The 17,855-nt window shown below is 42.6% G+C and overlaps 1 pseudogene; it reads left to right on the top strand.

The window, feature by feature from the left end:
• Positions 1-342: 342 nt before the first annotated feature.
• Positions 343-17,246, top strand: LOC119540807 (annotated as a pseudogene).
• The last annotated feature ends 609 nt before the right edge of the window (positions 17,247-17,855 follow it).

Below are 17,855 nucleotides of genomic sequence, written 5' to 3'. Positions count from 1 at the left end.
AATCAGAGGGAGGAGGAAGAGAAGGGAGGGAGCAGGTGGAGGAATATCTGAGGACAATGGAAGAAACTCAACCCTGGACAGAGAAGCAAGGAGGGGAGGGCAGAAAACTGTCTCCCTGATCAGTCTGGAGGATTAAGGAAAAAAAAGTGGTTTGTTGCTTTATTTCCTGGAAGCTTAAATTAATCAATTAAGCTTTCTGGTATCTATGTGGAGATACCTAAACCAGGAGAAGGAGGACAGACATTGTGGCACTAATGATACCTGCACGGGTAACAGGAAAGTTTGACCCAGATCAGAACCAAGGTGCCTTCTCCTTGGCCAATTTCTCCATCTCAGGTGCTTATGGAGCCAGCTGCTTCCCTGCACTTCCCCCTGCCAGACTCCCTTCTCTTCTTCCTCCTCAGCTTGTTTGCTCAGGTCTCAGGTAGGGGTTCATGCCAACTGTCCCTACCATCTCCTCAGAAAGGAAAATCTGCCCTCAGTCCACAAAAAAACAGAGGCAAGTACGAATCATTTCCTTCTGGGCATGTTCCTTGAGGCTACATCAGCACTGTCCAATAGAAATACGACAGTCACCATACCACCTGTGTAATTTTAAATTTTAAATGTTAGTCACTTCATTCAAAAAAATAAACAGAGATTAAATCAACTCTAATAGCATATTTTGTTTAACCCAGGATATCCAAAGGGTTTTCATTTCATCATTTTATTGATATAAAATATTACCAAATAGATATTTAATTTTTTTACACAGAGCTTTCAAAATCCTGTGTTTATTTTACAATGATAGCACCTTTCAATTCTGACTGGCTAGTGGCTACCGTATTAAAAAGCACAAGGTTATACTACCTTCCTGGCACTGTGCCAGACTGGGCAGTAGAGGAAAACCCCCTGTGAGCACAGGGTCTGTGTGTGTGTGGAGGGCGGTTCACTGTGTGCTCCGCAGTGTCTCACTCAGGAGCCATCAGCAGCTTCAACAGCAATCCCACCCAGAGGGGCTGCCATCCAGCCACAGCTGCTGTCCCCCAGAATCCTCAGGCCAGAAAGCCCCTGTGGCCCCAGAAACCATTTGTCCCCTGGAATATCCACTCCGTTTCCCGCCTTAGATGTTTGAAGGCTGGGACCTCTGTCTGATTCTACCCTTTTGTGGAACAGCCCAGTTTACTGTCGTGGGGCCTGCCGATCCAGTCCTGGCCATGGTGGGGAAAAGCAGCACGTTACACTGCCACCTGTCACCCGAGAGAAATGCTGAGGCCGTGGAGGTGTGGTGGTTCCCCTCTCAGTTCTCCCCTGCAGTATTTGTGTAGAAGGATGGGCGAGAAAGGCTAGAGGAGCAGACGGAGGGGAACTGAGGAAGAATGACCTTTGCGAGCAATGACAATCAGCAAGGGGCACGTGGCCCTGATCAGGAGCAACATCACAGCCCACAAAAATGGCTTCTAACTCTGCTATTTCCAAGAAGGCAGGTCCTGCGATGAGGCCATTGTGCGCCTCGTGGTGACTGTAGATCACTTCCTTTTGCTCCATTTCACAGTGTGACTCTTGGGGAAAACTTTCTGCCCTAAACTCGGGCCCATTGCAGACCAGCAGTTTTTTGCCTGGAATCCCCGATAAGCAGGAAGGGGGGTTCCTCCTGTTCTCCTGTGAGTGGGTTTACCCTGATAAGCTGTGGGCATCGCTTCTTGAGAAGCACACACACAGATCTCAGCTGTGATCTTGAGAAGGGGAGATTGTTTAATACCCATAGATCGACCTCTTTTCTTTTTTTACTTTTTATTTTAGTAACAGATAAATAACCAAAAATTTCCCTTTTGACTACTTTCAAGATTACAATTCATGTTCTTATTTGGTTGTGCTACCATTATCAACATCCATTACCCACACTTTTTCATCACCTCAAAGAGAAATTCTGCACCCTTTAAGTAATAACTCCCCATTCACACATACTGGACTCCTAGTAACCTGTAATCTGTCTGTCTCTATTAATTTGCTATTCTACCTACAGATTAGTTTTATATCTACATCTTAAAAGATACCTTAGGGCCTTCCCAGTTGCTTGTTTTAGAATTATTTTGATATTTTTATTGTGAAATATAATACACATCAGGAAAACTTAAAACATAAATGTATGGCTTACTGAATTATTATGAGGTGTAATTCATGTAAACACTAGTCACAGCAACAAATAGAACACTGCTTTTTTTCTGCCCCTTCTCAATCTCAACCCCTCTCCAACCATCTAAAAGGTAAACACTATCCTGACTTTTACACTTAATTGCTGCCTTGCTTTTCTTTAAACCTCTAGCCCCAAAATGTGCATCAATCAACAGTATACAATTTAGTTTGCCTGTTTTTGAATTTTTAAAAATGTAATCATACAGTATATTTTATGTCTGGGTTTTTTTGCTCCCCATTATGTATTTGAGATTTTTGAGTGTCCTTGTGTATAGCTGTAGTTCCCTTGTTTATCATTGCTGCATAATGCTCCATTGTTTAACTGGGCTACAATATATACATCCATTCTACTCTGGATGATCATTTTGGTTGTGTACAGCTTCGTGCTTTATAAACAAAGATGCTAAGAATATTCTTGTATAAGTCTTTTGGCACACATTTCAGCATGTTTTAGTTGTGGATTTTCCTAGAAGTAGAAGTGCTGTGTCATGGGAAATACTTACCTTTACCCTTGATAGATATTAGTAATCTGTTTTCCAAACACTGCACCAATGAACACTCCCACCTTATGGAGTTTCTGATGCCCCATGAATTCTTCACTAAGTCCAAACAGAAATAAAATCAAATAACTGTTGATTTTAGCCCATTTCTTCTTTCTAGTTTGGTTGTTGTCCAGGACTAAGAAGATCAAACAGCATCGCCTGACCTTTTCCAGCCCCTTCCCAGCTTCCATGTTCTCCTTAACACTTTTCACCTTCTTATGTACTCTGCATTTTGCTTGTTTATCCTATTCATTATGTCTCTTCCACTAAAATATAACTTTTGTAAAGCATAATTTTGTATTCCATTCCTTGCTCTATCCCAATCTCTAGAACAAAACCTTGGGCATAATCAGTGCTCAATAAATACTAATCAAAGGAATAAATGAATCTGCTCCATGAAACTATAAGTGGTTATCCCATCATGCTTGTATTAGTCAGGATTCTCTAGGGAAACAGAACGAGTGGAGTTATCTGTAAATATGAGATTTATAAGGGGTTCTCATCCCACTGTGAGATGCATGAGTCCAAATTCTGAAAGGCAGGATGCATGAGTCCAAATTCCGTAGGGCAAGTAGCAAGCTAGCCACTTGATGAAGATCTTCAATGAACTCCCCAGGAGAGCCTGACTGGCTGAAGAAGAAGTGAAAGTTCTCTCTTCTTACTTAAAAGTCTTCAACGGATTGGAATAAATCTAACTGGTTTTATTCTCTCATTGTGGAAGTCACTCCCTTTGTTAATTGTAGCTGTAATCAGTCACAGATATAGCAATTGCCTGATGATTTAATAAACCAGTCTTCTGCTTAATTAACCAGCTACAAAATGTCTTTGCAGTAATGGTTTGGCCAGCAATTGCTTGACCAGACAATTGGGCACCAACACCTGGCCAAGTTGACACATGAACCTAACCATCACAGTCCACCCCTTGTCAACCTGGCAGCTATACATATCACCTTAATGCATACTTAATATCAAAATAGAACACATTAACAGACGTAGGTTTCAGCTAACAATGCTCACTTGTCCTGTGGACACTGGAAATGGACTAAATCTCTTCAGAATACAGAGTGAGTCCTTGGTAATGTTCACTCTTAAACTTGATATCCTGTAACTTAAAGACTACAACATAAACAATACAACTCATATCATATAATAAGGGGATAAGATAGAGAAGAAAACAAAGATATTTGCTTTATAAACAAATACAAATATACTCACAAAAAAGCAAGGAGGAAATATTCATACCATTAGAATCCTCATTTCTGTAACTGGTCATGGGGTCATAGTTTCACTACCTTCCTCCTCTACTCATTCCATTTTTCCATTACCCTCAGCAAACACTTCAGCTGGCCATGTTCTTTGCCTGGTTCAGTGACACAGACCTTCATTCCTGAAGTTTCTGGTCCACTGATAGTTCTGCCTAGATTGGGTTGTTGCAGTTTTCCATTGGCTTTAATCACAGGGCATGGTAGTTCAATGAGACACCCTAGGGGATCTCCTGTATTCCAGGAAAACTCTTCTTTACCTCCTTTGTGTAGTTGCAGTCCTATTTCCCTTTGATAGTTGGGATCAATCATTCCAATCAGTACAGTAATCCCATTCTTTACCTGTTGATTCAGAGGCATGAGAAGCCCAAAGCGACCAAGTGGCAGCCTTAACTTCCAGTTCCATGGAATCATTATTGTGTCTTTCTGGGAGGACTCCTCCTTTTGGCACTAAGACTTGTAGTCGAGCACAGCTTAAGGATGCAGGGATAGGAAGCAATAATTTTCCTAGTGGATCACTAGGGGTAATAGTGAATGGTACCACTCCCATTTCCACCCCTTGATTCCTGGCTATGAGAGAAACAGCACCATGGAGTGGACACTGATTCAGAGCATAAACAGCCTCCTGGAGAACACTGTCCCAGCCCTGCAAGGTATTGCTGTAATTCAGTCTTCAAAAGGCCATTCTACCATTGAATCAACCCAGCTGCCTCTGGATGATGGGGAAGAGGATAAGACCAAAGAATTCCATGAGCACGTGCCCATTCCCACATTTCATTTGCTGTGAAGTGGATTCCTTGGTCAGAAGCAATGCTGTGTGGAGTACTGTGGGAAACTGAGTCTTCCATGCTGCCTGAGGCATATCTAGAGTGGTGGCTTAGAACGCTGAGCCGCAGGCCTGCATAGAATGCCATGCAGGACCGCCCTGTAAAGATGTGAGCCTTGTGACTATGATAACGATATACACCTGATGTATGTGTCTTGTGACTATGATATACACCTGATGTAACTTGTGACTATGACGTTCCTGATGTAAACAAGATGTACGCACCTGATGTAAATGCATCTGATGTAAACTTAGTTATCTGGTGGGCTCTCCCGAGCCCGAGGATCTTTAGCATATGCACGTGATCTGCTCTAATAAATAGCTGGAGCAAAGATGCATTGGCGTCCATTCGCCCTAGAGGTGAGTGGGCCCCCTGCTCCCTTAACTCTTAGCTTTGTGTCCGTGTCTCATTCCTGTGACTCCCTGTCAGCAATAGAGTACCACGATAGTGGATAAGATATTCCGTAAGTTCACTGATGGTAGTTTTGGCAGAAATATTGCATGCAGGGAACACAAACTCATATCCAGCGTATGTGTCTATTTCCATTAGAAGAAACTGCTGACCCTTCTATGATGTAACTGGTCCAATGTAATCAACCTGCCATCAGGTAGCAGGCTGATCACCTCGGGTAATGGTGCCATATTGAGGACTGAGTATGGGTCCCTGCTAATGGCATATTGGGCACTCAGCAGTGGCTATAGCCAACTCAGCCTTAGTGAGTGGAAGTCCATGTTGCTGAGCCCATGCATAATGTCCATCCCTACCACCATGACCATTTTGTTCATGAGCCCATTGGGCAATGACAGGAGTGGCTAGGGAAACAGGCTGAATGTTATCCACAGAATGGGTCATCTTATCCACTTGATTATTAAAGCCTTTCTCTGCTGAAGTCACCCTCTGGTGAGCATTCACATGGGGCACAAATATCTTCATGTTTTTTCCCACTTAGAAAGATCTATGCACATACCTCTTCCCCAGACCACTTTGTCACCAATTTTCCAATCATGATCCTTCCAAGTCCCTGACCATCAAGCCAAACCATCAGCTGTAGTCCATGAGTTGCTATACAAATGCACCTCTGGCCAGTTCTCCTTCCAAGGAGAATAAACAGCCAGGTGCACTGCTTGAAGTTCCATACACCACTGTCCTTCAAGGACATCCCAGAAATGGGCTGCTGTGCTACAGCTGTCCACTTTTGGGTGGTGCCTGCATATCATGCAGAATCATCTATAAACCAGGCCCGAGTTTTCTCTTCCTCAGTCAACTGATTATAAGGAACTCCCCAAGAGGTCACAGCTGTGGGCTGGGAAAGAGAAGGTAATATGGCAGGAGTTGGCATTTGGGCCACTTCCTCATGTAACTTACTTATGCCTTCAGGACCTGCTCAAGCACCATGTCATATACACCATTTCCATTTTAGGATGGAGTGCTCTTGTGCAAACGCAACTTTATGACATAGCAGGACAGACAACACCAAGCCCATGATAGGCAACTCAGGTCTTATGGTAACTTGGTGGTCCATGGTTAAGTGTTCTGTCTCTACTAACACCCAATAACAGGCCAAAAGCTGTTTCTCAAAAGGAGAGTAATTATCTACAGAGGATGGTAAAGCTCTACTCCTACATCCTAAGGAATTGCTATTGCAATTCTCCTATAGACGCCTGCCAAAGGCTCCAAACAGCATCTCTATTCGCCGCTGACACTTCCAGCACCATCGGATCAGCTGGATTATATGTTCCAAGTGGCAGAGCAGTTTGCATAGCAGCTTGGACCTATCATAGAGCCTCATCTTATTCCAGTCCCTTCTCAAAACTAGAGGCTTTTTTGGTCACTTGGTAAATGGGCCTGAATAGCACACCCAACTTAGGAATATATTGTCTCCAGAATCAGAAAGAGGCTGTGATGGTTAGGTACATGTGTCAACATGGCTAGGTAATGGTACCCAGTTGTCTGGCAGGCAAGCACTGGTGTAACTGTTACTGCAAGGACATTTCACTTCATGGTGGGTTAATAAACCAGTGGCTAGTTTATTAAACCATCAGTCAATTGATTGTATCTATGGCTGATTACATAAACGATGGGAGTGTCTTCTGCATTGAGAGAATCCAATCAGCTGAAGACTTTTAAGAGAGAAGAGAGGTTTCTCATTTCTGCTTTAGCCAGCCAGCCTCTCCTGGGAGATCATCGAGGACATTCATTGGAGTTCCCAGCTCATGCTCCATTCTGCAGAATTTAGAATTGTCCATATTGCCATACAGAATTTGTACTCATGCATCCCCATGGTTGCATGAGACCCTTTTATAAAATCCCATATTTACAGATATCTCCTGTTGCTTCGGTTTCCCTAGAGAACCCTGACTAACACAGAGGCCAATGAGGTGTTCTGCCTCTTTTGGATTGTAGGTGGGGCCAGATGCAACAACTCATTCTTTGCCTTAGAATGGGTATCTCAACAAGCCACACACCACTGGACGCTGAGAAATTTTACTGGGGTGGAAGTTCCCTGTATTTTTGTTAGGTTTATCTCCCATCCATTGACATGCAAATGCCTTATCAATACATTTAGAGTAGTTGCTACTTCTTGCTCACTAGATCCAGTCAACATGATAGCATCAATATGATGGACCAGTGTGATGTCTTGTGGGAGGGAGAAAAGATCAAGGTAAGATTATGACATAGGGCTGGAGAGTTGATGTACCCCTGAGGTAGTACAGTGATGGTATACTGCTGGCCTTGGCAGCTGAAAACAAATTGTTTCTGATGGTCTTTACTAACAGCTAATGAGAAAAAAGCATTTGCCAGACCAATAGTTGCATACCAGGTACCAGGGGATGTGTCGATTTGCTCAAGCAATGATACCACATCTGGAACAGCAGGCAGACTTTGAATCACCACCTGATTAAGTTTATGATAATCCACTGTCATCCTACAAGACCCACCTGTCGTCTGCATAGGCCAAATAGGAGAGTTGAATGGGGATTTTGTGGGAATCACCTCTACATCCTTCAAGTCCTTGAGAGTGACATTAATTTCTGCAATCCCTTCAGGAATCCAGTTTTGCTTTTGATTTTATATTTTCCTAGGCAGGTGCAGTTCTAGTGGCTTCCACTTTGTCTTTCCTACCATAATAGCCCTCACTCCCTGAGTCATAAAAAATTTTGGTGAGTCTGCAAGTTGGCAGGTATGTCTATTCCAATTATATACTCCAGAACTGGGAAAATAACCACAGAATTGGTCCAGGGTGCACTGGACCCACTGTGAGATGGGCCAGAAATAAAAACCCATTGTTCAGCAGATCACCAAAAGACCCTACTCTGACTGGTGAATCAGAGTGATGTTTTGGGTCTCCTGGCATTAATGTCACTTCTGTGCCAGTGTCTACTAATCCCCAAAATATTTAATCATTTCCTTCTCCCCAATGCTAAATTACCCTGGTAAAAGTTCTCCTTGGGAAAGGCTTGGAAAAAGATAGTATAAATTGTTGGCAGTGTAACAGAGTCCTCTTAAAGAGTACCTGGCCTTCCCGTCATTCAAGGGGCTCTGGGTCTGTAAACTGTCTCAAGCCTAGGATTTGATTAAGGGGTCATGAATCTCTGCTTTTGTAATTCAAGTTAGACTTTCGTTCACTTGAAATAGAATTTTTCTGCTTTTACAGATCAAGCAAGAATTTAATACACTGCATTTGTTTTAGTTTTAGGTACCCCATGATCTACGATCCAACACTACAGGTCTCTACGAGTGAGATTACTTTGACTGATGCTTTGAGTCTGCTGTTCATTATGGTAGCCACACCTACCTTGTCTTTAGTGATTCACTGCTGCCACGTGGCTTCTGCCAACACAGGGTCTGATTATCCCCATTGTGCCTAACGATTCCAGCTCAGAGCAGCAGTTCCACAGTTATATTTGAATTATAGAGTAGGGTGACTAAAGAGCTCTGCAGGGATGACAAAGCTAGCCTCACAAATTTATTCCTCACAGTCCTGGTAAGAGGTGTGCCCACTGTACATTCTTGGGGTGTGTGAGCAGGTCTTCCATGATAGTCCACTCTAACATTCCAATCTCTCTAAGCCTTTGGATCCTCTCCTCTAGATTATACCAGGCAGTTCTGGCATTTCAACCTCAGGTAATACTGGCTACGTTTTGAACCATGTTTCAACCAATCACCCAAACTGTTAACACCCTTTCTAACCCCTTGAGCTACAACATTGAGTGCAGAATCTCTGTTTAGTGGGCCCATATCAGTAAATTCACTCTGATTGAATTTTATATTTCTTCTACCATTATCCCACACCCTTAATATCCATTCCCACACATATTTCCCTGATTTCTGTTTATATAAATTGGAAAACTTCTTTTGGAGTATGGCATAGTTCCTCATGGGTCACGCTTTGAACCTTATCTTTTGGGGCCTGTTGGGGTTTGAGTCTAGTTATAGGTGTTGAAGAAACGAGCAGTGGTTGTTGTGGGTCATGAAAAGAATTTGAAGTTCTTTCAATTCAAGCCAATTACCTCAGGGTTTTCCATTACAATTTCATCTGGTAAAAGAGGATTACTCTCAACAGACAGAGGAGTGAGGGCTGTTTCTCCAGGGGAGGTGATTAGAGGTTTAGCAGACACTGAAGAGTTAATCCCTTTAGGTGAAGTTGGATGGCAGGCTCCACAGGGCAGATGGGAGTCAGGAATCTGTTTCATCAAGTAAGGCTAGAGGTTAGGTAGCTGTCTCCTCAGGGCAGGCTGGAGGTGGGGTGGCTCTTACTTCAGGGCAGGCTTGAAGTTGGGCATGGACATTTCCTCAGGACAGATCACTACAGGCATATCTAGCAATGACTCAGCAGAATCCAGGGTTCCAATCCAGATGGCAGGGTTCCCCACTGCCATCATTATCGACCCATGTTGCCCCATCCCAATTTTCAGGATCCCATTCTTTTCCAATCAATGTCTTTACTTTAACAGCAGACACCATGCAAGGCTGAGATTTTAGTTTATGTTGTAAATCTCCCACTCTCACAATGAGACTCTGGGTCTGTTTTTCAAAGATCTCAATTCTGCCGCCACAGGAAATAAAATATTCTTTCAGGGCACACATAGAAAGCTTACATCTTTCATATGGCATTAAGTTGCAAATTTGAAGCCTTCAGCTCATCCCTTTCTCTTTAACTGTAACCAATGTATCTAAGAACAAACAGCCAACAATATTATACCTCCACTCCACAAAACTCTGCTAAGGTGTCAAAAACACTGTCACTCAGAACCTTGCCTTATACGAGAGTATGATTACAAGAATCAAATGGTAATATTTTGTGTATTTCTGTTGCCGTTTCATGCCATGGACTGTCAGTGCCATTTTGATTATTGGAAATAGAGTCATTGGTACCTTTGAATATAATCAGAGTAGAAAAACAATTGTAAAAGCCCATTTTAAGATTCTGTTTCTCAAGAAGCACTCCCAGTTCCAAGCTGTGTATGTCAGAGTTCTCTCAGGAAACAAAACTAACAGTAGATATCTGTAAATATGGGATTTTATAAAAGAGTCTCACGCAACTGTGGGGATGCATGAGTCTAAATTCTGTAGGGCAGGATGCATGAGTCCAAATTCCGTAGGGAAGGTCTCGAGCTGGCAACTCCAAAGAAGCTCTTCAATGAACTCCCCAGGAGATGCTGGCTAGCTGAAGAAAAAATGAAAGTTCTTTCTTCTCCCTTAAAAGTCTTCAACTGTTTGGATTAAATCAAACTAGTTATATTCCCTCATGCGGAAGACACACCCTTAATCCATTATAGTTCTAGTCAGCCACAGATGCAATCAGTTGACTGATAATTTAATAAACCAGCCTTTCGGCTTATTATCCAGCCACAAAATGTCTTTAGTAACAGTTAAGCCAGTGTTTGCTTGACCAGACAACTGGGTACCATCACCTGTCCAAGTTGACACATGAACCTAACCATCTCAATGCCTGAACCATCTCTCTCTGAACCTGAGGTCTGTTTCTTTAACCTTTTACCAAGAGCCTCTGGTCAGTCCACAGTTTACATCTTTGATGAATGTGTCGGTCAGGATAGGCTAGGTTATGCTGTAGTAACAAATAGCAGCTCTCAAATATCAGTTGGTTAAAACAACAAATGTTTATTTCTAACACACACAGCATGTTCTTCTTAGGTGTGCTGGAGCTCCACTCCACACAGACTTCCCATGGGGGCCAGAAACTCTTCTGTTCACCATAGAAGAGGGAATGAGAACCCAAGAGATCACAGACAATCTCTTAAATCTTCTGCCAGGGAGGTGATACACATTATTCATGGTCACATTTCATTAGCCACAGACACTCATGAATTCAATCAACAACTTCTTATCTAGTGTCTCCCACTTTTGAGGCACTGTTCTAGAAACCAAGGATAAATCAGTGAACAAAATGCATGAAAATTTCTACCCTCTTTGTGCTCGCTTCTAGATGGAGCACCAAATAAATGAAATATTTAGGTAAAATTCATAATATATCAGATGGAGATGAGTTCTATAGAAAAATAAAGCAGAGAAGAAGGGTAGGGAGTGCTGGAACAATGAGGACATTGTAATTATAAAAAGGAATGTCAATGACAGCTTCACTGAAAAGATGACAATTGAACAAGGCAGAATGCAGTGAGGGAGTGAGCCATACCATACTGGGGCTTAGTGAGAGTATCAACTATAAAATATAGGGCGCCATGTACATATTATTCAAACTGTACACTTATGAGAGTAAAGGAAACACTGTTAATAATTGCACTGGGACAAATGGAATAAACGAAATCTTCCCAGCACATGAACATGTCCCAGTGACACATGGGCATGTCATTTCTTGATAAATAATACTTTCCCATTTTCCCCCTCTTTTCTCAAATATTAATTGTAATGAGAGTGGATGATATTCATTAATGCCTGATAAAGTGCAGAGATAAAATTATGTATTAAGCTTGGTGGCCCCACAGAGAAAACAAGTGAGAAATTGGTCTGGAAGGCTTTGGCAAGGCTTCAGATAAAGGTGGCATTTAATGAGATTTCTAGGAGTTTAATAGTAATGGTTTTAAGGTACAATTTCTTTCCCAGGATCAGTGTATTATACTTTAAAAAGGAAGATTTGAGGAGTAGAAAAGTCTTTCCGTTGTATGAGGATCAGTGGTGGTATTTCAGTCTGTCAGACCAGTGGAGGTGAGGTTTGGGCACAGTGTGACTTTCCTGGGGGGGGCCTGAAATCATGACTGGTAGAAGATCCCACCTTTGTTACTAAGAGGGCAGCTTTGCTTGTGATTAATGGAGAATAGAGGAGGGTTTCTTGACCCTTGTATTCTGTCTGTTCACAGCAACCCTATCCTGATTTCTATAGCAATTGCTACTTTGTGGCAGGGACCTTTTATTCTTTTCCTGCAAACATAAGTCTGCTTTGTCCTGCTCACTCTGAATTGGGTAGTTGTAGGTAATTTTTGTTTGTTTATTGTGTTTTTGTTCAGTTGGTTGATTAGATGGTCTTAAGTCTCATGCTTACCCTCATTGAACCCCACTGAATATTTGGTAGAAAGATTTTTTCCTATTTGTCATTTTGCATTTTATTCCACTGCAAGGTTTCTATGCGAGCCTTTAAATGTCCAACTAGTTGTTGTTGTGTTTTTTCTCTTTGCAAAAATTGGGCTGTGTAAGAAAAATTGTACTTAAGTGATTGCTTTGATTTCCTGTCTTTTGTGTATTTGAAGATTCTTTTAAAGGTAGATTATAGTTAAGGAGAGTCTGGATTCCTAGGATTTTTTTTCAGCTAATTTTTAAATTAATTTACTTACTTTTGTTGTTTATTTTCTTTGGGAGCAGTTGTAGATTTACAGAAAAATCTTGCAGAAAGTACAGATTTCCCATATTCCACCCCCCCCATTAATAACATTTTTCTATTCTTAATATTTTGCGTTACTGTAGTACCTTTGTTACAATTGATAATACAATATTACTATAATTATACTCGTAACTATAGTCCATAGTTTACATTAGGGTTCCCTCTTTGTGTTGCACAGTTCTATGAGTTTTAAAATTTTTATTCTAGTAACATACACAACCTATAATTTCTCATTTTAACCACTTTTAAATATACAATTCAGTAGTTTTAATTACGTTGCAATGTTTTGCTACCATTACCACCATCCATTACCAAAACTTTTCCATCACACCAAACAGAAACTCTTTGTCATTAAAGAATTAATTCCCTATTCCCCTCCCCCACCCCCCTACCTGGACCCTGGTAACGTTTTATCTAGGTTTTTACTCTATGAATTTGCATATTCTAATTATTTCAGGTAAGTGGCCCATAGAATTTTGTGTCTGGCTTATTTCACTCAACATGATATCTTCAAAGATGCATCCATGTTGTGTCATGTATCAGAACATCATTCCTTTTCATATGGCTGGATAAATTCCACTGTTTGTTCTTAGGATTTTTGATGATGCTGTTCTGATGACAGGCATTGATGAGGCAATATCGTTATCCTTAGGATCCCAGGACATCTAGGTCTTCCTAGTAGGTGCATGTTGTCAAGGAATATAAGAAATTCATCTAGTTGACTGAGGTCCAGAGAGATAAATATCTCTGAATTAGGCTAAGTGTTGGCTTTGCAGGCTAGCTCTATTCATTCTCCCAAAAAACCAGCCACTTCTTTTGGGTAACAGATAGCTGCGGTGATGTGAACTCCTGAACCAGGAAAAGGAGCAGTGTCTTCAGGTCAAAAAGTGTCTTAAGATGGTCGTTTGATGTGCTGAGCCCTCTATCATGGGACTTGCCCTTATGAAGCTCATTACTGCACAGGAGAGGTTAAACTTCCAAATAATTGTGCCTAAAAGTCTCCCCCTGAGTGCCTCTTTGTTGCTCAGATGTGGCCTTCTCTCTCTCTAGCTAAGCCACCTGGTAGGACTCGAGTCCTAGGAGTGTAAATCTCCCTGGCAACACAGGATATGACTCCTGGCGATGAATCTGGACCCGGCATCATGGGACTGAGAGTATCTTCTTGACCAAAAGGGGGATGCAAAATGAGACAAAATAGTTCCAGTGGCTGAGAGATTTCAAATGGAGTCGAGAGGTCACTCTGGTGGACATTCTTATGCACTATATAGATAACACCTCTTAGGTCTTAATGTCCTGGAATAGCTAGAAGTAAATACCTGAAACTATCAAACTCCAACCCAGTAGTCTGGACTCCTGAAGACAATTGTATAATAATGTAGCTTACAAGGGGTGACAGTGCAATTTTGAAAACCTTGTGGATCATACTCCCTTTATCTAGTGTATGGATGGATGAGTAGAAGAATGGGGACAAAAACTAAATGAAAAATAGGGTGGGATGGGGGGATGATTTGGGTGTTCTTTTTTACTTTTATTTTTTATTCTTATTCTGATTCTTTCTGATGTAAGGAAAATGTTCAAAAATAGATTGGGGTGATGAGTGTATAACTATATGACGGTACTGTGAACAGTTGATTGCACACCATGGATGATTGTATGATATGTGAATATATCTCAATAAAACTGAATTTATTTTAAAAAAAGTATCTTAAGAGGCTACTAGTCAGACAGCTTTCTGTTCTTATTGCATTAGTCTAGAGCTTCAGGAAGCCAAGATTACTGAGAAGTTTTCCTAGAAACAGAAAGTGAAATGCCTTTTCAGGTCTGAATGGGCATCCCCATCCATAAGTGAGAAAATTAAAGTCCCTCATGGAATGAATCGGGCAAAATGCATGTATTAGGAGACAGGTAAATTTTTGGTAGTATGATAAATGCTTGGTACTATGGTGGACCCTGTAGTGGAGCACAAAGCATATCACGCAGTACTATCCTCTGACATTAGAGATCTAACAACATATTTGGCATATTGATCTCCTGGGGTTTTCCAACTCCAAGTTTCTTCCTTCCTTCCCTTCTTTCCTTCCTTTCTTTCTTCCTGTCTTCTTCAGTTTTCCTACCTTGCCTCCGTCTTGCCCTTCCTTCCTGCCATTCTCCCTTCACAGAAGGCATATGTAGAACATGCATATCCAGTTTCAGCTGCTACTGGCTCTCTCCTTCCCCACCTTAGTTCTCATCTGTAGGAACTGAGCTTCTAGGACACACTGGCTAGGACACCATTGCCTTTTCAGCTGAGCCCCACTTTTCCTCGCCACGCCTGGGCTCGAAGCCACTCAATAAAATGAAGGACCATGAGGACAGGGGCATCTGGCTAGAGTGCATTTCTGTTGGGTAGTACCCAGGGCCCAGGGTGGTGTCGGGGGATTAAGGTCATGCCCACCCTGGAGGAGGCTTACACTGCCAGTGCTGAAGGCCTCTTCATGGTCACCTTGGCCGTGATTATCAGCAACTACTCTGTGAAAAACATGTCCTGCTCAGCCAATAACACCCTGCTTAGCCAGGAGAAGGAGGCTGGAATATTCATTCTTACTCAAGGGATGCTGACTCTTCCTTGTCTATCCCTAAATGTGGATATTCCCAGGGGTTCCTTGGTCCATTTCTCACTCTACATGTGCTCCTTGAGCAACTTACATGCAGACCATGCCCACATTCCTATCTCAAGATCTTACCCAAGTGCCAGGTCCCCATATCTCTGAATGTGTCTTCCTGGGTTGCCCCACAGGCAATTCAGACCAAGCTAAATTTAATATGCTTCCATGCCTCCACTCTTCTTTATTCTCTGGCGTTTTTCTTAACAGCACCATTATCTTTGCAACTGCTGGTTCTGGTTTGCTAAAGCTTCCAAATTGCGATATACAAAAAATGGATTGGTTTTCCTAAGAAGATTAATTAGGTTACAAATTTATAGTGCTAAGGCCATAAAAGTGCCCAAACTGAGGCATCAACAAGAGGATACCTTCACTGAAGAAAAGTTGATGGCATCCAGGGTTCCTCTGTTACATGGGAAGGCACATGGCCAGATTCTGCTGGGCCTCTCTTGGGGTTAGCTTCTGATTTCCATGGCTTTCTCCAAAAGGTCTCTGGGCTTCTGTCTTAGCTTCTTCTCTCACCTCCTGAGTTCTTGCTTATTTCTCCCAGGCTGTTGCTCTCTAAGCATCTGTGGGTCCTCTCTTAGCATGTCTGGGGCAATATTGTGCAAGAGATTTCTCATGGGTCAGGCCTAGAAATGGTTAACTCATCTCCTGAGTACCTGACAGAGACTGGAAAATGTCATCTAGCTGTGATCCTAGGAGTAAAAGGAAACAGCACTTGATGAATACATAGAAATTTCTCATACATGACTGTTTTGAGCTTTGGGACTCTGGGAGAGACTGTAAGAGATTGGCATGCATTAGATCAGGGATCCTACCCAGTGGGCTGGAAAGCCCTGGCCTCCTGCCTTCAGGCTGTTCCCCTGCTGCTTCTGGTGGGCAGGGCATGGCCAAAGGCTACCCACAGGACCTTCTTCAGTCCTTCAAGCTACATGCATTTATTAAGCACCAATTTTGAGTCAGGGACTGACTATGCTAGGCAGTGAGAGTACAAAGATGAATGAACACAGTCCTTACCTTCTAGGGTCCTTGTTCAGTATAGAAGAGAGGTATGAAACAAATAATAATAATACAGTGACATGAGAATGGTTTGTATAAAACTCTGTGTCAGATGAGAGGATGGAGGGGATGGTTCTTGATTAGCCGCCCGTGTTTCCAGGGACTCAGGATTTCAGAAAATAAAGAGACATCTCCTCCTTGTAAGATGGTCTGAGCTCCCCCTGTGGCTCTTCTCCTCCTTGTAAGATGGTCTGAGCTCCCCCTGTGGCTCTTTGAGGAGATAATTTTCATTTTAGTTGTTTTAATATGGAAGAAGGGAACTTTGGGGTTACAGTCGGCTTCTTTCTCCTTTTATCCCTGTCATCAATGGCCCCGAGATGCCAGAGTTGACCCAGCCCTCTCTTCTTCTCTTTGTTTCCACAGCTAATGTGACTCTGGATACAGATACTGCCTACTTTGAACTTTTTCTGTCTGAAGATCACCGAACTGGGAGGGGAAAGAATACGAGGCAGGATCTGTCCCAGAAACCTGGGAGATTTATCCTTGACCCGTGCGTGCTGGGCCACCAGGCCTTCTCTTCAGGGAGACATTACTGGGAAATAGAAGTGGGGGACAGGACTTCCTGGGAGCTTGGGGTTTGTGAAGAAAATGTGGAAAGGACTCGGGGAATCACAGAGTCACCCCAAAAGGGATTCTGGGCTGTGGAACTGTATGCTAATAAGTATCAGGCCCTCATGTCCCCTCGCACCCTCCTTCCCCTGAGCAAACCCCCTAGCAGGGTGGGTATCTTCTTGGACTATGAGGGTGGGGAAGTCTCCTTCTACAGTGTGACTGACAAGTCCCACATCTACACTTTCCCATGGGCCTCCTTCTCAGGGCCCCTCAGGCCTTTCTTCTGCCTCTGGTTCTATCACCCAACCCCTCTGACCATCTGCCACTGAGGCCGTCAGTGCCTGGGCTTTCTCTCAGTTCAGCCTCCAGGGGAGAACTTGGCACTGAGGATGGGGAGCTGCCTCTGGGGACCCCTCCCCTAGACACCCCTAACCTAGCTCACTGTGGAGGCCGAGCCCCTCTCACCATCTGCTCTCAGAGCAGCAGACGTTTCTTTCCCAGCCTTCCCCAGGTCTCCACACAGACTGGGGAGAGTTCATGGTGCTCCAGGGCTAAGCAGTACACAGCCTAGAAAGCACAGATGCAAACTTCAGTGCTCCTCAGAAGAGTGTGTTGCTGTCCCAGCTAGAAACTGGTGGGGAAAAAAAAAAAAGAAATCTAAAGGGAAAGCAGAGACAGGAAATACTGATGGAAAAACTAGAGGGACAGGGAGTGGCGTCTGATGTTCATCTCCTTTTTTTCAAAATTCAGTAGTATTGAGATATATTCACAAACCATACGGTCATCCACAGTGTAGAATCAAATGTTCACAGCACAATTTGATAGTTGTACATTTATCACCACAATCAATTTTTGACCATTTTCATTACCACACAAAAAAAGAATAAGAATAAAAATTAAAGTAAAAAAAGAACACCTAAAACGTCCCATACCTCCAA

This window comes from Choloepus didactylus, chromosome 7 (assembly GCF_015220235.1).
Source record: "Choloepus didactylus isolate mChoDid1 chromosome 7, mChoDid1.pri, whole genome shotgun sequence".
Taxonomy (NCBI): domain Eukaryota; kingdom Metazoa; phylum Chordata; class Mammalia; order Pilosa; family Megalonychidae; genus Choloepus; species Choloepus didactylus.
The sequence above is the reverse complement of the archived record's forward strand: the minus strand, read 5'-3'. Positions and strand labels throughout refer to the sequence as shown.